The sequence below is a fragment of the Epargyreus clarus genome, unplaced genomic scaffold, assembly GCF_041222505.1.
Source record: "Epargyreus clarus isolate Ecla_fem2 unplaced genomic scaffold, WU_Ecla_fem_2.2 ptg000008l, whole genome shotgun sequence".
NCBI lineage: Eukaryota > Metazoa > Arthropoda > Insecta > Lepidoptera > Hesperiidae > Epargyreus > Epargyreus clarus.
This window is the reverse complement of record NW_027332216.1, coordinates 14,406,650-14,429,095: the sequence shown is the minus strand read 5'-3', so window position 1 is coordinate 14,429,095 and position 22,446 is coordinate 14,406,650. Positions and strand designations below refer to the sequence as shown.

The window sequence follows — 22,446 nt, the reverse complement described above, 5'->3', positions numbered from 1 at the left end:
GAGGCTGTGGTGCCGCCGAAGTTGAACTACAAAGGGTTCTATCAGGTTGGAATAACAAACGACCTTGCAGCCTACTTGTACCCTTAGTATGAGTTTTTACGTTTGCTCTAAAACGTTCATAGTTTACGAACTCGTACAGCGCCCTCGTGGACCGGAAACTATAATTTGACTGATAAGTGGTCACTCTGACAGATTGACGGACAGACAGATATAGCTGGCTTAGTACCTAATAAAGTTTCTTTTTTACCCTCTGTGTGCGGAACCATAGAAAATGACGCGGCCAATATTTTCTTGTCAGAATCTATATTTTTTTGTTTGAGGTTATAGACATCGATGAGCTAAAATATCTATTTAACATTTTATATAAATAAACACAGTAATTATTCGCGGTGTTGCAGATTCATAACAAAAACATTTCACAAAATTCAGGGTTATTTCTTAATTTAGTTTCTAAAGCCGTAAAAAACCTATTATAAATCGTGATTACGTACTTTCTAAATGTTACTTAGAAAAGACGATTAACTATTATTATAACACCCAACTGTTTATGATTTCACATAGATTTGCTAATAATTTTGAACTTGAAACAGCCTTTGTGTATTTGCAAGTTAGGAATAACGTTATGCATAAATTAAAAATGTAGATATTACTTTATAGATTGTTTTAATATATTTAGTAACGATATTGCGAAATTTCTATTTACCTCCTGCTCGCTTATATAGTGTTTGAGCGAAAAACATTAAAAATCGTCATATTGAATTAAACAATGTATTAATTAAACAAGTAATAAATTTAAAAAGACTTCGTGTAAATATTACGGATGAAACTTAGAGAACCTTTGTACATAATTATATTATACTATATATTTACGTCATATTATTATGACAACTTTGTTAATTTTCAAAAATTTTATGTCATCTTAAAAATACACGTATTTACACGTACTGGTAGGAGTATTTAGTAAAATATTTCTTTATAATCATTTAGTAAAATATTCAGTAGCTGTAAAAATAGTATGTATTCAAAACAATATTAATAAGTAAGTTTACACTAAGTGATGGTAAATAGACTTCCAAGGAAACTACATACACTATACGTTGAGATGGAAATCCTCGATGGTTATGATCCTGTAATGATACTCCCATACTACCATAAAATCGAATTGGTATCTCATTTACACAATAATCGCCTATAAGCCAGCATTCACCTTTCACATATAACGATATTCGAATAATCGTGATCATGCCTAGGTCAACTGTCAAATGTCAAGTGAGAATCGAATACAATTTGAATTTCATGATCGAATTCTGGTTAGGGATGGGGATTGTTTATGAAAATCTATTATTAGTTGATTCGTATGGAAGTATGAAGAATTAATCGAAAGAATTACGAGGAGTAAAATATTGGTTACTCTAAACTCCATCTTAGATTTACTTTATTGATGCGTGAAATATATCAGCGAAAAAAAACTGCTCAAATTTGGTTGACGTAAAAAACATTTCTACAAAAATACTAAGCTTTTACTTTGGTAATTTTATATATGTAATCAAACAAAATCGTATGCCAATTTCTGGTATCGAGATTGATTTATTGCTTACTATCGATTTCAATATATTTGGTTAAAAAATCGGTTACTCGTATTCGGATCACCTCCCTAGTTCTAGTCTATGAAATGGGCTGAGATTTGAGAACGTTACTAACTGTACGGATGTCCATATACGTTCAGTATTATTGTCTATAATATTGATGTAATTTGGTTATGTTAACATAATGTAATATGACCGATAAATCTGAAGGCTGAAGGTTTACCTATAAATATTGTCTAACTGTATATAATATATGTTATACCTACATGGGATATGTAATAGCAACATTGATTGTGTTAAGTTAGCGTCGAAGATCTTGTCCTTCTGTGTCCCTAAATTAAGAACTAGACAAACAGCTTTATTCGCTACTGGTTATAAACGTACTAACTATGCGCAGATAATCGTTAACAGATTACACAGAAACTATAATAAGATGTTTAATAAAATTGTCATTTTTTACAATAGTAGGACATCATTCAGACATGAAGTTATAAAAGAAATCAATAGGAATAAATAGGTAGTAATTAAAATTTAGCATCAATGAAGCATTATTTATTATTTAAAAAACTATATCTATTATACTTTATATTATGTTATTACATATAATATATAATCTACATAAACAATCGATATGTATAAAACAAATTATGGTATATTTTATTCTTGGTATTTAATTGTATTATGTGATATTACTTATATTATTATGTTAAAAATAAAAAAAAAATATGCACATTCACATACGCACAAACACACGCACGCACACACACACACACACACACACACACACACACACACACACGCACACACGCACATACACACACACCCTTATAATATTACTTATGCTCACAAAAGGCCATTATATTTAGTGTTGCAGTGCAATTGAATGTTATAGTCCGTAAAATGTAAATCCGTAATTGGCTAATTAGTTTAACCTAGAAAGTATTATATATATTACTTTAGTAGCTATGGATTTTGTTAAATAAATAAATATAAAATCGAACGGTTGTTAGTCTCTTAATATATTCTTGAAGCCTTTATTGAAATGTGAGATTGTTGAGTTATTGTTGTTGTAAATTCCGGCAAAGTGTTTAAATTATTTCTTTAACAAAGTAAAAATAATTGCCATGTTTTTATTTGTCAATTTCTTTCACACTGGCAATATTTTAGTTATATTATTATTATTATAATTATTTAGCTATTATCGTCATGATTATTAATACTTTTCTCTCCCTTTCCTGGACATGGGTCTTCTATCAGATATAGAAGTGGTAAGGGTTTAGTCCACAAACCTGGCAAATTACAAATGCCTGGCGTGTATGTTCCTTTTAATATTTTCCCTCACCCATTTTTTTTTTTTTTTTTTTTTTTGGCGCCCAGATGTAGGTGGAAAAAGGGCTGACCCTCTACGGAGAGGGAGGAGCAAAAAATGCGTCCAAGCACTTACAGGCCGCGACGGCCGGTGCCTGCGTCGTGTGGGGCTGAATGAAAGGTCCTCCTGAAGGGAGGACCATCCCACTAAAAACTCCTATAAGGCATTCGTCCAAGGGGACCGTACAGCCGACATCGGATAGCGACCTCTCGTTGCGGATCGAGAGGCGCTAGCGGCGCTCCCTAGAGAGCTACCGCTGGATAGATGACACTGAAGGTGTCAACGTATCATGAATAAGATTAGAATCGTCGGGAAGACGATTCTCTATGGAGAGTTGTACGCCCCTGTGGGCGGCCAGAAGATTCTCCACATCGGTGGAGAGTTTGTTAGGAGCGTCGGTCAAGATATTTCTTGGCCGACGGCAATTGTAACGGGTGGGAAGAGGGGCAGCATAGTCCGCTGCACCCTTGATTAAGGGGTTGGAATGGTTTTCTGAGCGGTCAAAGAACGTTTCAGAGAATTGTCTGAGGACTTGTTGTATTGGAGCGAGCTCCAGGTCGCGGTGGAGGTCAGCGTTTCTGACATACCAGGGGGCATTAAGTGCCCGACGACAAAAGAGATTTTGTATGACCTGGAGTTTGTCTAGGATGGTGGGATTCGCGTGAGCGAAGACTGGAGAGGCGTATGTTAACACCGGTCGAATGCAAACCTTATACAGCGTTCGCTTATTCCTGGCTGACAACTTGCTGTGTCTGCCAATCATGGCGTTGAGGCGGCTCATGTAAGAGCGGGCGGTATGGGTGACCTTAGAGACGTGGGGTCTAAAGGTGAGGCCCGGGTCAAGGGTAACTCCTAGGTATTTTACTGTGGGCCTCCATGGAATGGGGGCCCCAAGTAATTTGACGGAGGGCAGGTTGTTTAAGCGCCTGCGTTTGTGGTCGAAGCGCATTGCGGAGCTTTTCTCCGCATTGACTTCGATGCGCCATTTCCTAAACCAATCTCCTAACTCGTTGACCGAGCGTTGGAGTTTGGCGAGGACAGATGACTCCTTTTGCCCTTGGATGTAAAGGGCGGTGTCATCGGCGAAGAGTGAGAGCTGCACCCCATTTTTGGGGATAGGAATATCGTTGGAGTACGATATGAATAATGTAGGAGCGAGCACTGAGCCTTGAGGGACTCCGGCTGTTACGGGGCGTGGGGGAGAGAGGATACCTTCGTGCCTGTAGCGGAAGGTTCTGTCCTGAAGGTAGGAAGCCACGATGCGGACTAGGCGATCAGGAAGACCAGAATGGTATAGCTTGTATACCAGTCCTCCATGCCAGACTTTGTCAAAAGCCTTGGCGACGTCGAAGAAGACTGCTAGTGTCTTGTTACGTCTTGGATAAAACCCGCTTGTGATGTACTCGACAATGCGGTGGACTTGTTGGGGGCACGAGTGCTGGAGGCGAAAGCCAAATTGGTGAGGAATGATGAGTGGGGGAGCATCTATTGGGAAGAGGTGCCCTCTTATGTGAACGAGGATCACCCGTTCGAACACCTTGCCCATTGCATTGAGGAGGCTAATGGGGCGGTGGTTGGAGGGAATATGTTTCGGTTTCCCGGGCTTGGGAATACCGATAACTGTTGCTGTCTTCCAGGCTGTTGGAAAGAAGCTGAGATCGAGGCAGGCATTGAAGATAATGACCAGAAGGGTCAGTGCCTGCTCGGGGAAGTGTTTGAGCGCCAGGTTGGAGATACCATCCGGACCTGGGGCTTTACGAGGTTTCAAACCGCGGATGACGGTCCGGACCTCGTCTGTAGTGATTTTAATGGGAGCAGAGGTGACAGGGAGAGAGATCTTTTTAAGGACCTTTTAAGGACCACCTTGTGAATGTGGATAGGGTCGCACGGTTGAGTGCTGGGGGAGCACTGCGCAGCGATGCTATCTGCGAAGCATTCGGCCTTCTCAGCGTCTTCGAAGGCTATGCTGCCGTCGGAACGCGTGAGAGGGGGAGTGCTTGAGAAGGCTTCGGTACGAAATCGTCTAGCGATTTTATAGAATGCCTTATGAGAAGGTTGGATATCCTCCATGAGAGAGTTCCAGTTGGAGTCCCTCATTTCGGCTAGCCGGGATCTGACTTTCCTTTGGAGGGCGTTAGCGCGCCTCCTAAGGACAGGGGTGGGATACTTGGCGGCCCATCTGAGGGCTGCGTTTTTAGTTTGGATTAGCTTCCTGACCTCGCGAGGTAGTTTGCGGTTCGGGACCTCTACCACCTTCGCGTTGTCATGAAGCGAAGTCTGAACTAGCTGGGTGAGTGAGTTCACCGTACTGTCTATTTTCTCCGAGCTAACAAGGTAGTCTGGGGGAATAGTATACGGTGAATCGGGGGCCTCTATGGCCGAGATGAGAGATTTCTCGTACCCTTCCCAATTAGTGGAGGTTTTCGAGGAGGTATGGGGAGTTGGATCATAGGGACCTAACTGTAGAGAGACTGGACGATGGTCTGAGCCCAGATCGTCCAGTGTTTCGATCGCTCTTGTATTGAGCGCGACGCCTTTAAGGAGGGCGAAATCCAGCACGTCGGGTTCTTGGTCTTCCCGATCGGGGTAGTGGGTTGGCGCTGTTGGAGAGAAGATATCAAAGTCCAGTGCGCGGGAAATGGTTAAGAGTTTCTTACCGTTGGTGTTAGTCAGACGACTGTTCCAAACGGTATGTTTGCAATTGAAATCTCCAAATAGTACGACAGAGTCTCCGAGCGAGAGGAGGGCCTCCAAGTCGCTTTGGAGAGGGGCTTTATTGGCGGGGAGGTAAGTTGAGGCTATGATCAGGGACGGGTGTCCTGTCATGCCTAATTTGCATATGGTGGCTTCCATATTGGTGAGCTTGGGTGTTTCCAGAGGGGTGCAATGGAAGGATCTCTTGTAGTAGATGGCAGTGCCTCCGCCACGACGGTCGTCGGCTCTGTCATTACGTACAAGCGCGTAAGAGGGGAGACTTACGCCTTTAAGGGAGGGCTTGAGGAAAGTTTTCTGAACAAGCAACAGGTCGATATCCCTGTTGCGGACGAACTCTTTGAGTTCGGGAATGCAAGGCTTAAGACCTCGTGCATTGAAGGAGATAAGCGAGACGCCTTTAGGTTTTTGACGACCGGGATGGAGGGGTTGAGTATGAACGTTACTCATTGAATGGACTTGAACAACGCTAGATGTTCAGAGTAGATTGCGATGCGCTCCGCATGGCTGGCGTTACGCATCTTTTGCGAGACGAGTATGATCTCGTCGAGGTTCACGCCCTTAACGCAGTCCTTAAGGAACATGATATGTTCCCTTACCGATGCGTCTTGGGTGGGACGGGGAGTGGGAGTGGCCTTAGGGGCCGGGGTTGGTGGGGCGGTCGCGGGTGCGACTTTCCTCCAACTCATGGGAGCGGTTGGGGTTTTGGAGGCCCCTAGCCGCGGGAAATTGGTCGAATTGACCGGAGGTGGGCCTGCTTTTGAGGGCTGCTTTTTAGCAACCTTCTTTTGAGCGGGACGGGGGGCTTTAGGGCAGCCACGGTAGTTAGCCGGGTGCCCTGAAGTGGTGCATAGCACGCAGGCAGGAGGGGACTCGTCTTCACGAGTCCTCTTGCACTCACGTGTGGCGTGGGGTTCTAGGCACTTGACGCACCTTGGGGGGGCAGTGCAGTTCGCCGCTGCATGGCCGTAAAGCTGGCAGCGGTGGCACTGGGCAGGGTAGCCACGCTTGTTAGGTGGTTCCACCTGGATCTCAGAAAGGCCACAGATTGTGAGCTCCTTCTCCTTGAAAATGTCCTTGGAGGACGGGGTCTTGGTTAGAATGGCCAGGGCTAGAGGGTATTTGACCCCGTTGCGGTTGTACAACTTGTGTACACCTTCCACGGGGAACCCTTGGTTGACTAGATCCGTTAGGATTTCGTCGGTGGGAAGCTCGTAGGGGAGACCCCTAAGGACCGCTTTGATTTTGCGGTCCTCTTCTAAAGCGTACGTGTGGTACGGGAGTTGAAGGTGAGTTAGGAGCCTAATGAGGCTCCTGAAGTCCTCGGTGGTGGGGCATGAAACGCGAATAGAGTCGCGAAGGTTACGTGCCTTGGTGTAGTGGATCTGTTTTTCCACTAGGGTTTTAGAGAAGTCGGACCATTTCGACTTATCTCTGAAGAAAATGTGTGGGGGCGGTTTGCACTTGGCAAGTGCCGGTTCGCAGCGTGTGGCTGGCTTGGCGGGCTTAGCCGCGGGGGTTGAGCTCTGGGGCTCGGTGGAGGCTTTTGGCACGGGGGCCAGAGTGGAGGCTTTTGGCACGGGGGCCAGAGCGGGGGCCGCTGGGGCTGGGGTGGCTTCGATAGAGGCCTCGGAGGAAGTCTCACTTGTCGCCTTAGCGACGCGTTTGACCGGTCGTTTCTTGGTCTTCCTCGACTTGACAGGGGTGAAACCCTGGTCGTCGTCGGAGGAGGGGGCGGTGATGAGGGTGTGCTCCGACGATTCGTCGGAGGAGGCGGGGCGTTTTAGCGAGATGGCGTCAAAGTCCATCTCGTGTCTCGGGGTGGCATCAGGGGATGCGGGTGAATCGGTAACGGACAGGGGATCCGTTACGGACTTTAAGGGCTCGCAAAGGGAGCGGAGTTTGACAGCGTCAATGGGGCGGTTGAGCTCCTTGCTCAAGAGGGAGGACAGAGCCTCGAAAAACCTATCTGTTACCATGTAGGCCATGGTAACCAGGGATGCCTCCCTGCCGAGGCAGGGAGCTAACGGGGAGGGGGAGGGAAATGCAATTACCCCTAAGGGAAAGTAACTGCTACCGTCACCCTTGGGATAGCCCAAGTGCAGTGGGATCGACCCTCACCCATTAAGCGATTATCAATTTATAGCACACACACAAATTACACACACACACGCACATCGAAAGTAAGGATTCGAACCCCAAGAGTGAGAAAGCTAATTTTTAACCACTACACTATCACGGTTATTATCCTAACCATCATTATACGTAAAGCGAAATATCCTACTTATTCTTTTTGAAAATTCGTTGAGCAAAAATGTTATACAACCGTAATCCTTAGCTAAATAGAAAAACTTAAAAAAGCTTACCGGAAGCGGAAGTTCTTAACTTAGGCTGCATTTAAAAATTACTGTAAAAGCATGCTCGGTGCATTCTGTAATGGCGAGATTAAATTTTCCTGAAATAAGAAAGGTTTCACAAAGCTCCGTTGTATTTTCAAGAGCAATTGTTGAAGAATTTTCGGAGGGAAAACCCTATTTAGTGGTGGAGTGGATAAGTAAGATTTATTTTGAGGTATTATGTTTTTACTTTGGCATTACATTTTTTTTTAATTTTCAAATACCACACATAGTAGATTAATACTAGGATTCCAAGTGTAATAGACTCACACAAAATAACACCAAGACACAGAACAAAAATCAAAATCAATAAATTTAGATTTTTTTGACCAAGAATCGAACCCGTAATCCTATTCGTATCAGGTCGATATGGCCCTTCATCACAATGTCACAACTTCATCAAAATCAATCCTTTTTGTCCAAAACATAAATAAAACATAAACATAAATTAAATTTACATTTACATAAAAAAATGTATGAAAGCAGTTTATGACCCATAATTAAGTTTCAATTTCTCTTTCAAATAAGAAATTTAAAAAGGCAATGCTTAATTAAGACATTTATTATTTTATTTGTTGCCTAATTTCAATTAAAATCTCGTACTAAATCATCGTCATTATTATTCGAAATTTAACGAAACCAATTAAATAAATTGGAATAATTTATGGCCTTAAGCATTACACTTTTTTTATAATTTAGGAGTAGCAGACGAGCATGCAGTCCACCTGACGGTAAGTGGCTACTGCCGCCCATGGACATCTGTAATCAACCCCAGTTAGGATTAAATATTCCTACCTGAGGTCGGCCACAGATGCGCCGCTTCCCCTGAAGACTAAGCTGGAACGCCTCGGAAAAGTATGAAATATTTGACAAATTGAACTTTCTTTGAATTTCGCTAACAAACATATTCAAAAAAGAAAAGAAAGGTAAAAATCAAATGAAAAGTTCCGTCGTACAAAGTGCTCAGTAAATTGCATCACTTGAGTTGCTTTTAAGCTGAAATTACTATAAAAGGATTGTACTTTTTGAAGTAAGGCAATCGTACTAAGAATAATTTTATAGAGCAATACTCAGACTAATAATGATAGACGAAGCCTAAATAAAATATCCGAAAATACCAAATACAGAGTCGACAGCTTAATGTTTTTTTTAAGTTGTAGTTGCAAAAGCATGTAGTCCATCTAACAGTAACTGGTCCTGCTGCCTCTGGACATTTATAACCAAAACAGTGATTGGTTCTACTTGAAGCCGGTTGCGGGTACTAAATACTTTTTTGTTTTACTCTAACCATTAAGCAGACATGCTACCCGATGGAAAGTAGTCGTTGAACGCCGGTCAACGCAAAATTTCAAATAATTTCAAATTTGGCGTTGGTAATATATAAGAATACACTTGATGCAAATTATTGTTTTAGAACAGTACATAGAATTCCAGATTAGTCATTACGTTGTTCCACTTTATGCACATAAAAAATGGCATCACGTTGTAAGGGGTCAAATTTAATTTTATTGCATATTTTATTAAAATTTATATTTTAAACATTTATACTTAACATGACATTCAGTCACAAAAACACAAAGTTGTACACAAACTTCCGCTAGGCCTTATCTTACTTTTTTGATCTAAGAGTAAGTAATAAAAATCTTTTCATGCGTAACACATTGTGTTAATTAATAATTACTCTGACCAATGAACAAGCGGCTTAAAGAATTCCAACTATTTACAAGGCACTAGCTTGACCTAGCACGCTACTTTGAAAAGGCGTTGAAAAACAATTGCCTCGTGCAAGTCGAACTCACTAACAGAGGGTTCCGTACCACTAAATTTACATTTTTACTAGCTGACCCGGCAAACGTTGTGTTGCCATATAAATAAAAAAAATGTTAAGAGTGAACAACCCTTATCACTTAGGGATATGAAAAATAGATAGTAGCCGATTCTCATACCAACTGAATATGCATATAAAATTTGGTGAAAATCGGTAAAGCCGTTTGGGAGGAGTACGGTAACTAACATTGTGACACGAGAATTTTATATATAAGATTTTGTATATCTATTCGAGGATCGAACCGTGAACCTTTTACATCTCTCATTTCTGAAATGTTTATAGTTATGTAACAATACAATTTTTCAGTACAGATGGATACTTATAGTTACACTGTTGGATCATTTGTGTGTTCGAATGTGTATAATAAAAGTATGTGTGTTTTCACGATAAAGAGAAGATACAATAAAGCTGCTAGTTCTGATACACATATATAATTAGTTAACAAATAAAAATCAATATGAAATGATGTCGTGTTTTATACTCATCAGCTAGTAAAAGTATATTTATTAATTAAATGTGGAAGTTGATTTAAATTTAATATGCCATAAATTAAACAATAGGAAATAATGCAACGCTACTTGCATATGCATGCACTGAAATGTATTTTTAGTGTGGCGTGTTTAGAAAGTGTTATTAATTGGAAAGGAAATTGTTATTATAAGACTGAATTTAATGTAATATACGCAAGATGCTTCAATTTGATACATAAATATGTGCCAATCATACAATCCTTACAGAGTATCTTTAAATATGCAAAAATACGCACTCGAACACACACGGGGAAATAGGGAGAAATACAAAACGCCTACAGACGGAAATACAAATGCACACATACATGCAGATGTGTTTACAAACACACACCCTCGCGCATATATACAATCAAACACACGCACGCAGCAAGAGAGACATACATACATATCCGAGGCGTTCCAAGCTCTTCAGGGGTGGCAGTGCATCTTTAGCTAATCTCAAGTGGGAATTTAATTTCACCTGGGGTTTATTAGATTTACAGATGTTCATGGCGACAGTAGCCACTTACAATCAGGTGGGATTGTATGCTCGTTTGTAACTTCAATATTAAAAAAATAAGAATATTCACACACACAAAAGGGAGAGAAAAGAAACAGCGAGAAATATATACAGACAGACAGACAGTGATACAAATACATACTCTTACTTCCCCATACATACGCATACACACACTTGACTTGCACGCACATTGAAAGAGGAATAAAAAATAGACCACTATATTCATTTTTTTTTTATAATGTAGGTGTAGCAGACGAACATGCAGTGCACCTGATGGTAAGATGGTTACTGCCGGCCATGGACATCTGTAATCAGCCCCAGATAGGATCAGATATTCCTACCTGGGATCAGCCACAGATGCGCCGCTACCCCTGAGGGCTAAGCTGGGAACGCCTCGGAAAAGTATGTCTCCCTTACCACACCCTTCAAAACGGAACACAGCAGCGCCTAACGCTGCTGTTATTAGGCAGAAATAGGTTTGGCGGTGGTGCCGCTGGAGTCGAACCATAAAGGGTTCTACCACCTCATACTTACGCTTAACATAAAAATATTCTTCCTACTAACATTAAATATGAAATTGAAAGGGTTCCCTATAGACGCAGACAGAGCCACGCGCATTAACTGAAGCATAGCTGGCAAGTGCATATTAAATTCAGAGATTCAATCGTATTACTGTGCTTTCGTAGCATCGGCATTGCAATCAGTTTTTATGATTCCGCCACTTGACACTTGTGTAGGTGCACCATGATTTGGGATTTTGTGGGAATTTCCTGCTAACATATTAATACGTAACAAAAACTTGTGCAGTAATGTTTTATAACTTAAATTAATTCATTACGTAGAAAATTTATAAAGAATTGTTTAAATTACATAACATAAGAATATATAAACCTTTGATTTAGCACGTATGATTTTTTAATTGTTGTTATCATTACACTATATTACATGCACATTTTCTTCTAATTAAATCTAATAATTGAATCCGTACTCAAGATGTTTGATTTAATTATAACACTGATTTAAGGAATTAATAGTTATTTCTGACAAACGCTAAAAGTATTAGCCTAACTAATACTACCTCCAACGTAAGGGAGTTTAAGAAAGCATAGTTTTCCGAGGCATTTCAACTTAGTCCTCAGGGGTAGCGGCGCATATGTATTTGACCTCAGATAGGAATCTTATCTTATCTGGGGTTGGTTACAGATGTCCAGGCCACTTACCATTAGGTGGACAGCATTTTCATCTGGTACTACTCCTATATAATCTTATATTCTATCTCCGTAAATATTAGAAATTTGAAAGACTTATTAAAATCGTGTCACACTCCCTTACTTTTAACATTAAAGAAAATATCAATATTTACTTGTTATTTTTTAATCATTTTACTTTAATTTAAATATAAAATAATGTCTAAGTGTATGTTATTTATAAAATTGTACCGATTTTATTTTAACCCTCGTATGATCCTTATTTGTCCCTAAACCAATGGTCACCGTACTAAAGCGTTATTAGAATCGCTAGTCTACTGCAGGCGGCTACCGAGCGCACTTAGCATCTTCAATATTCAACTAAATTCTTTTCATTTCCCTCCGCATGCTATTACTGAGAAAATATTAGATTTATTGCTCATATCCCGATAGGCAACATTCCAATGGTAGTCTGGAGAATTATTAGTTTCCCTTACAATAACGTGAAAATTATTTATAAATTGGAATGTAGGTAATGTAAGTAATATAAAAAGGTCATTTATTATAAAATACCTTTTTCTTGTCAGGCGGTTTGATGTCCGCATGCGAATCAAAATTCGCATGATTACCATTCGTGTCATACCGTTTGATAAACATTTTTATCCTGTCACCTGTGCTACACGCACGCGGATCGAGTTCGGGCCTTTCTTGTCATGCAGATATATCACACAGCGTATCACACGCACGCGTGAATAGGCTTTGAAATTACTAGCTGCCATCATGAATGTAGCTGGTTCGCTTGGTACAATCCCGTCTGACGTGAAAAAGGTCCTTCATAACGCATGTAGATGGACGATGCGTGCAAGTCTGCTATTCAATAGTCAATGAGTACTGCTTACTATGCAAGTTTAAACAGTCATTCAAACAGACACACACCAACACTCTAACCCTCATCTATTCTATCTATCCAAACTCATCATTTCAGATGGAAAATGATATCAAAATTATCATATTAATGCTAATTTCAATTCCTCATTGTATTGTACAGCGCGGTATAAGCCTATATTACCATATTGCAGATGCAAATATCTCTACTAAAACGCATTAGAAAATAATGCTAATGTCTGCACGACGTCGTAGTTCTACTGACATATTGAAACACTCCCACATACATAAGGGTCGTCGTATACAGTGAATGTAATGTAATATTTTATCTTAAATTATTTTACGAGCTGCGTGAAACTATGTTGGTGAGACCTGTTTTGACTAACATGCGTGATTCGGAGGGTACGCTGGCCAGTCGTGCCAATTTTTTTTACATAGTGTTGATGCATAAAGTATAAACGCGATAAGGTTCATTGCGATTAAAATCCTCCCGATTAAACTATGAACATTTTGATAAAGATTAAAAGCAAAATTTCTGATATTCCCCCACTTGTGCAGAAGGAACACGAAACGTTCTAACACAGCGTATCTTTCGGGGATAGTCATTCCAAGGTGGAACAACGCTCATTGGATAAGAGTGATTTAACCTTACAGGAAACTTGAGAGTTTTCATTTGTTAATTAGCCGCTTAGAAAATAATTATGAAAATATCGGTTACATTAATATTATGGGTTTGAAAATATAACCCATATTTTCATAATTATTTTCTAACTTATATAAGGAACTGCTGTACAATATTTCATACTTCTAGCTACGCGTTTTATGTCATTCAGTCAGTGCTTGAGTATTATTAAGTAAATATATTCGACTTAAATATAATAATATAGTAACTTCATCGTGTGTGACAGCTTTAATGATCTCAATATTTGCATGTAAAGTACACTGCGGAACAGAACTCGTTATGAACAGTGTTAAAATCGAGATCTGCAATGAGTAACAAAGATTAGCATTGAATTGACAATAGGTTCATGTTCGTTGAATATCTGATGAGAGTTTGCGCGCACCCAATATTTATGTGAACTAATCATTACGTTTCGAAAGTACCTTAAAGAATAACACGCTTTTCCAATAGATATTTATAAGCCTTTATAAGTTTTATTATGCGGGATATTCATTAACAGTATAGAATCAACAAAGAAATTTTACTATAATCAAAAATTTGGTTTCTTCCTCAATTCGAATCCTACCTCAATTCGTCAATGCGTCTCCGAGGATTAAGTATGAACGCCTCATGCCTAACCCTTCAAACCAGACTCATGACAGCTAACCGCCTATAAAAGGCATAAAGAAGTATAGCCATGAAGAATGTACGGCATTAAAATCAATCCACTAATATTCTTGAACCAGAACTCAGTAATTAAAACACTGTAGATACTAGAGGTAGAGGTGACAGCGATGCCATAGTAATACTTCTGGGTTTCCCGTATGTTATTATAAGTATTGTTATAGATCTAGTACCCATTGTTAAGATAACATGCAAACAGTAGTAATATCCGCAAAATCTAACAGATTTGATTAATTCGGACATCCGATTTTCGTCAAGCGCCGCATAATTCAAACGTTATGCAATGCAAATCGCGGCTATATGGCAATTTGATTTGATTCAGATTGCTTCAATTCTCGGAATACATTTTGGATTTACGGAAGCCATAATTTGTGCAAGCAAACAGCATAAGTCCTGTACACAGGGTAGAAACCAATAGATTAAGTTAACTTATAATTTTACACTATTTCGCCTGCGTATATTTTGAAAAACAAAAAATTTGGATGGTACACCCCATCCATATTCTGTAAATCGCAAACATTACTCATTTGCACCTTTTTTTTGTTTACGAGGGGGAAACCTTCAAATGGTACCCGAAGCCGTGGGAGCGACACAGGGTCCACGTTTCGGTTTGCACGGACGTTCTTGCCACGAACGTGCAAGATGTGGAATGAACTTCCTCCTGAGGTATTCCCAGAGCGCTATGACATGGGGCTTTTCAAAAAAGGTGCAAAAAGAGCTCTCCTTCAAAGCCGGCGATGCATTGGCGACTCTTCTGGTGTTGCAAATGTTCATAGGCGACGTTGTGCGTACGACGGCATGCGACCACACATACCGCCGTCCTTCCCGGGACCGTTGGCTGGGCGGTTTGAGCTCCCACTCTTGCCACCCACGACTCCAGAAGCCCCCTTTTAATCGCCTCTTACGACAGGCAGGGGATACAGGGATAACTCATTTGAGTTATCCCTGTATCCCCCCTAAGGAATAATTTATTATATTATTAGACTTTTAAGTTATTAATACAATATTAACATGAATACCAATCACATATTTTTTCTTCTTATAAGGGTGTTTACAATTAATATTCCAACTCCTCTGCGATGGTTTATTCAAATATTACGTAAAGTAGACATTAAATTTATTTTTCAAATTAAGTCATACTCGAAAGCGAAACTAATTACTTGTCATCATTTTAATTTTATTCGGATGTTCTTTAGTGACAGTGATTAATTTAAAGGAGATTTTTTTGTTTAAACAATTTGTCAATAATCAAATAAGAAGCTAAACGAGTTCTTATGAAGACATCTTTTAATTCACGACTGTACCGTATCTAATATTATTTTCTATCCAACGTAATTTCTAAATAGGTATTAAGGTTATCTTTTCAATTAACTTACAAAAACACACTTTCAGGCATAATTGATTATAGATTAAACTTTCGTCACCGACTGTACGCGATTTCCATCAGTGTACGTAATTAGGCTGATGTTTTCTATGATAAATCTCATCGGCGTATTGCAGGTGAATCCGGGGCGTGTGCTAGTTGCTTAAGTTTGCGCTAATGGGGCCTACATGATACGAATTGTTAAGTAAACATCGTCGCAGTTAATCGATTATCGATGAGTTCTAGATTTTGAAGCACTTCATAAAAGATCTAAAGTAAACTAAGCGATTGTTGCCTTCTTTGTGTAGAAAGCCGTTAAAATTAGTTCTTAAAATAATCGTCCAATAACAATGAACTTTCATGAACCCATTATTGTATCAGTGTAGGGTTTACTTTCGCGAAGAGAAGTTCACTATAGTTCTTAGAATTTGAGAACCTTTTTTTATAACATAGGAATAGCAGACGAGCATACAGTCCACGTAATGGTAAGTGGCTACTGCCGCCCATGGACATCTGTAATCAACCCCAGATATGATTAGATTTTCCTACCTGAGGTTGGCCACAGATGCGCCGCTATCCTTGAGGACTAAGCTGGAACGCCTCGGAAAAGTCTGTCTCCCTTACCACACCCTTCAAAACGGAACACAGCAGTGCCTAACACTGCTGTTATTAGGTAGAATTAGTGTGGCGGTGGTGCCGCCGGAGTCGACCCACAAAGGGTTCTACGACCTTCAAACCTACACGTTCTTCTACTAGAATTCTCACATATAAAGATCCTCACGGTATTTTATTTCTTCATGAAAACGCTAGCATTGTAATTTTATTACTTTTAAAACGCACTTACTTTTTTACGTCAATAATGCATTTTTGGGATTATGACTTCTTTAGATAATTGTTAATGATTTATTTAAACAACATTTATGACGAATATACAATGGTATGTTACATTTGTTAGGTGTTTTAATTACTTTTACTGTTATCTGTACAATGTACATTCTCATATTAATTAGTGTTTGCTTTAGTTTTATCTTTGACGTGTGTTATCATTGAATCATCTTTTGTTATACAACAGACATAAAATTTTTCCTCACCTTTAAGCAAATGAGAAATTATTCATACTCATATCATTTATATACATTAGATCACTCTTTTTTAACACTGAAATGGACTGCAAGTCCGTTTCCATTTGCAATCCATCTGCTAGGGCCACTGTCTCCCATGGAGATAGAATATACTTATAACCGATGAAGTCTATGCATAACAAGATCCTATCTAAAGCCGATCACGGGTAAGTTCCTCATTTGAGTTTTAAGATGGTAAGTCAACCGGTTTCCACATCATTACATTTAAAGGAAAGAACTGCTTCACACTAGAAAAAACTCTGGCGAACACCGTGGGGCGTACCACCCTTTACTTTCCCTTCCTACCCTTGTTCTACCACCTTTTAAGTCTTAATTCCACTGAAATTGTTTTAAGTCAACGTAATAATAAATCACTATTTCACCACTAATCGGATGAGCATTTAAAATGACTATTGTCAATTCGTCCCCAAAGGACTAAGTAGGATATGAAAGCTTACAATAAATCGTTACAGCTATTTCTAGCAAATGGTATTCTACTGACGTTATTCTAAGAAATTAACCCCTTTGGCAATGTTGGAATGTTGAGTGATATCTTTAGAGGAACGATGTTCTATTTCCTGGAAGAGATCTATTACGTGGGATAAACTAAAGACGGAATGGAATAAATTATATGTTCATATGAAATATGTTGAAGTAATCTTGAATGTAGCAATCATTTTCTATGACTGACAAAGAAAACAGATTAGTGTTGAATCATTTGCGTAATTATAATCAAATTACTGTCCTACTGGTTGCAAGGAACTTGGACAACAAAAGGTAAAAACTGGACCTTCTTTATCTATCTTTTTGGTCATTGCCCCCCTTTGGCATTTGTAATAAACCTCCTGCTTCCCCTGCTACCCTTGGAAGAGTTGCCCCGTAAAATTATTTTCTCTCCCTTACCATACCATGCTAGAACCGGAATACAGTATCCCGTTACGTTGGTGTTGGTACTGCCTGAAGAAAAACCATGAGAAGTTCTACCTTCACCATCAAATGTGTTGTACGGTCGTTTGCTAATCTTATATATAAAATTCTCGTGTCACAATGTTAGTTACCGTATTCCTCCGAAGCGGCTTTTCGCCAAATTTTATATGCATATTTTTCATACCCCAAAGTGATAAGAGTTGTTCACCTTATCATTTTTTATTTATATGGCAACACAACGTTTGTCGGGACAGCGAGTTATGTTATAAATAGTTGGTAAATTGGGCTGATTAAGGAAAGCGTTTATCATTTATTATTCTCGCCTCTTTCGTAACTTTCCCGTCGCGGTAAATAAAAACACATCATTAGATCGTACATATTAGGAAGAAAGTGATTGAATATGGAACAAACTCGTTAGAAACCAGTCGATTTTTCTTTATAGAAGAATAAGTTCCTATTAGAGACCCAATACTTTAGTAGCTACTTTTTATTGGCGACAGCTACTTTTCTTTAAACGAGCTATCTTTTAAATCTTTTAGACAGGGACATTAAGAACGTGCTTGTAATATTAAGTTACATGAAAGGTAGAGTCTTCAGTAGATCGAAATCAGTAGTAATGTTAATTTATATAAAAGCGTAAGGTCGTTTGTCCACCGCACCGGCACTTAACCGATACCGAGAACGAGATAATTTCGGATCGATTTTAATATGTCGTGACGGCGATAGTTTGTCGACCGCTACCGATATCGGCGATTTATTTTGTTCCAGCTGTCACGTGTGTGACGGCAGTGTATGGACAAGTTCCAACGTGTTTTATATTGCGGCAAATCGGCCCGTCAAAATCTGGGTGCCGATCTAGCGGTCACGCCGATCTACTCGAAATATCGGCGGCCGGGATGACGGTGCTCGGGTGACGAATGTGCGGTGGACAAGCGACTATAGTAAATGTACGCTACTTCGTCGCCGTCATTATTATATCGGTATCGGCTCGGTGACGGTGGCGGTGGACAAACACAACTACAGAACCATGATATTAGAAAAAAGTTTGGTTTTCTAGTATAGTAATGGTAGACCCGCGTGGCGGAGCGGTCACCATACCGGTCTGACGCGCAAGGGTCCCGGGTTCTATCCCCGTCTAGACAGATATCTAAATAATGAATTTAGATTTCTGTTTCTGGGTCTGGGTGTTTGTGTATTTGTCTTGCACCCACGACACGGAGAATCCTAGTGTAGGGATATGAGCGTAGAAAGCATTTTTTTATACTATAGTTATCCGCGTCCCATCAGGGGTGGAATATTAAGTAATCCTTTTTTAGTTAAGTTGAATTATTATTATTTTTAGTTGAATTATTTTGTATGATAATCTTTACTTCATAAACGTCAAACGTCATGTATTATGGTAGTTCATGTTTAAGTAGCACTGGTCTCAGAAAGTCAAACTGTACATAAAGTTGAATTAGACTTTAAGGATACCGTGACCACAAAATCTCTAAGATACTTTAATGTATTAATGACTTCCATTCAGTGACAACACTAACCGTCGCTTTAACGTTCCAACCAAAGCACTGAAGCGCGAATTAACCACTAATGGTCACCCATCCAAATCCCGACCACGACCAACGTTGCTTAACTTCGATCGTAATCTTCGTAAACCACGATGCTATACACGATTAAGCTTATTAATTCCTTATTTTTAACAAAAAATGCGTATTTATCATTAACATGTCATTAAGCGTTCTAATTAATACACGAAATGTATAAAAATGGTAGAAAACATCGGAACTTATTCGATCCATTGGGTTTAGTTTTTGCGAAGTTGTCAAGGAAGTGAGGTGTTGATTTACAACGATTATGCTTGCGTAACACATGTAGGGTCTACCCACACTGTAGTGGCTGTTTAAAACCAATCAATGCATTCGAATGCTTCAAAATTGTTGTATTTACAGATATGTGTGTTTTTGTATTTTTTTTACAAGTAGATGCAGTTCACCTTATGTTAAGTTGTAATTGCGTTTAATTAATTATTGCAATCAACCATAAACAAGGATGGAATTAAAGTTATGTACATTATAAGTATTTATTTTCTTTGTTAAAAAGCTTAAGATATAAATTTGTAAACGATAACCACGAAAATGATGTTTTATGATGCTTACTCAGTGATTGTCTGATTTCCGTCAAAATCAGTCGTGTCGCTCGCGTGCTCCAATTAAGAGCAGAAAGTGCATACGAATCATAACATTGTCGCCGCGCCGCCGGCCGCGCCGCGTTCGTGCGATGACCCAGTTAAAGTGCAAGGTGTTATAACCGATTATTTTATTTATAATATTAAGGTGCAGCTACACTTGTCGTAAGTATGGCTAAGCAATCCCCTATAAAATTAAAAACAGAAACGGAACATATGCTCTATGAAGCATATATGAAAGAAAAAGCTGAGAGAGAAAATCTTGAAGGTATAATTAACGACTTTAAGTGTCAAATAGCCCAATTACAGCAAGAAATCGCAGAGCTAAAAGCAGAAAAAAATACCACGAGGAATGAGAATACTCCCAATGAGCAGCCTACTCGTTCGGTAACATACACTACTGATGAGGAAGATCTTGCGAAAGAAACGGAGTGGATTAGACAAAAAAGCAGAAAAAAGAGGAAATTAGCGACATCACCCACTTCAATAGAACAAGACTCCGGTGAGAAAAAGGAGCCCGAAAGAGAAAAACCTAAAAAACTACCCCCACCACCACCCATTATAGTGGATGGCATAAAAAACTACCAGACATTCTACGATTTCCTGACTCAACATGTTGGTAACACATTCAACGTTAAAATGTTGAGTAAGGAAACAGTAAAGATTAATACAAGCAATGAAGACAGCTACAGGACACTGACAAAAAATCTATCAGAGAACAAAATACTCTGGCACTCGTTTGAAAACAAACGCGAGAGGCCAATACGAGTCATTGCTAAAAAATTACACCATACATGCGAACCTACAAGAATAGTGGAAGACTTATTAGAAAAAGGATACAAGATTGTGGAAGCTACAAACAAGTTAAGATGGAAGAACAAAGAACCACTTAATATGTTTATGCTTACCTTTAAACATGAAGAAAATATAAGTAATGTGTACAATATAAAATCCATTTTAGGTTGCAAAGTAGAAATAGAACCACTGAAAACTCCAAAGTTAATTCCTCAATGTAAGAGGTGCCAAAACTATGGTCATACACATAAATACTGCGCAAGAGAACCAAGATGTGTCAAATGCACTGGCAAACATCTTACCACGGACTGTCAAAAACCGTCAGACGCTAAAGCTAAATGTATCCACTGTGGTGAAGCTCATCCCGCGAGTTATAGAGGTTGTATCGTAGCAAAAGAGATGCAAAAGATGAAAAATAAAAGCCAAAAGAAACTAACAAACCCTGAAAACCGTCAAACAATTTCAGAACAAAGAAATCCAGAAGCTACTGAGAAAAAAAACACTTTTGAAATAAACCAAAAAAACAATAATAAATCTTATGCTCAAGCAGCAGCAGCTAACAAGAAGGTACAACAACAATCAACCTCAAATAAGAGTAAAGAAACTGATGATAAATTAGGTCAAATTCTAAAGTTTATGACTACATTTAACGAACGGCTTAATAAACTAGAGAAAAATATTATTAAACATAGTAATAAATTATAATGGGTCGCATACTAAAGATAATGACATGGAACGCCAACGGACTACAGCAACATCAGAGCGAACTTCAAGTAGTCCTAGACACAAAAAATATAGATATCTGCTTAATTTCGGAAACACATTTCACCTCACAGTCACACATAAAATTCAAAGGATATGCAATATATCACGCAATCCATCCAGACAATTGTGCTAGAGGTGGAAGTGCTGTTATTATCAAAGATAATCTGTTTCATTATGAACAATTTAAACACGAAGAACATGATATCCAATCAGTGGCTATTGGTGTCGAAACTAAGGACTACCATATAACTATTGCAGCAATTTATTGCCCACCTAGATATTCAATAAAAAAAGAGAAGTACATACAATTTTTAAATAAATTTAACGAAAAATTCATCTTGGGTGGTGATTTTAATGCCAAGAATGTCTATTGGGGTTCGAGGTTAACAACTCCTAAAGGCAAAGAATTATTCAATGCCTTGAAACACTTGAAATGTGAAGTTATATCAACAGGACAACCTACATACTGGCCAACTGATCCTAATAAAGTTCCTGACCTGATAGATTTCTTTATATATAAAAAAATATCAGGAAGTCTCATGAGCGTTGAGGGTTCATACGATATGAGCTCGGACCATTCGCCAATCATACTAACACTGCATCAAAGCTTTGTACATCGAAATAGCCAGCTCGGCCTAGTGAATAAGCATACAGATTGGGAAAGTTTTAAGGTGGATCTCACACGTAATATAAACTTGCACGTTCCACTTAAAACTCCCGAACAAATAGACGAAGAAGTGGGTGGATTTGTTAAAATTATCCAACATTCAGCCTGGAAAAATACACCACAAGCTAGAGTGAGAGTCACACGTCCAACGTATACAAGGGAAATACTTGTCCCTATAAAGGAAAAACGGCGACAAAGGAGAAGGTGGCACCAAACGAGGTCTCCCGAAGACAAAAAACATCTGAACAATCTCACAAAAACACTTAGGAGAAAAATTAATCAATTTAAT

The 22,446-nt window shown here is 39.1% G+C and overlaps 1 protein-coding gene across 2 annotated transcripts in view; it reads left to right on the top strand.

The window, feature by feature from the left end:
* Positions 1-22,446, top strand: part of mwh (multiple wing hairs) — a 159,186-nt gene that overhangs the window by 3,235 nt on the left and 133,505 nt on the right. The gene's annotated exons all lie outside the window — the stretch shown is intronic.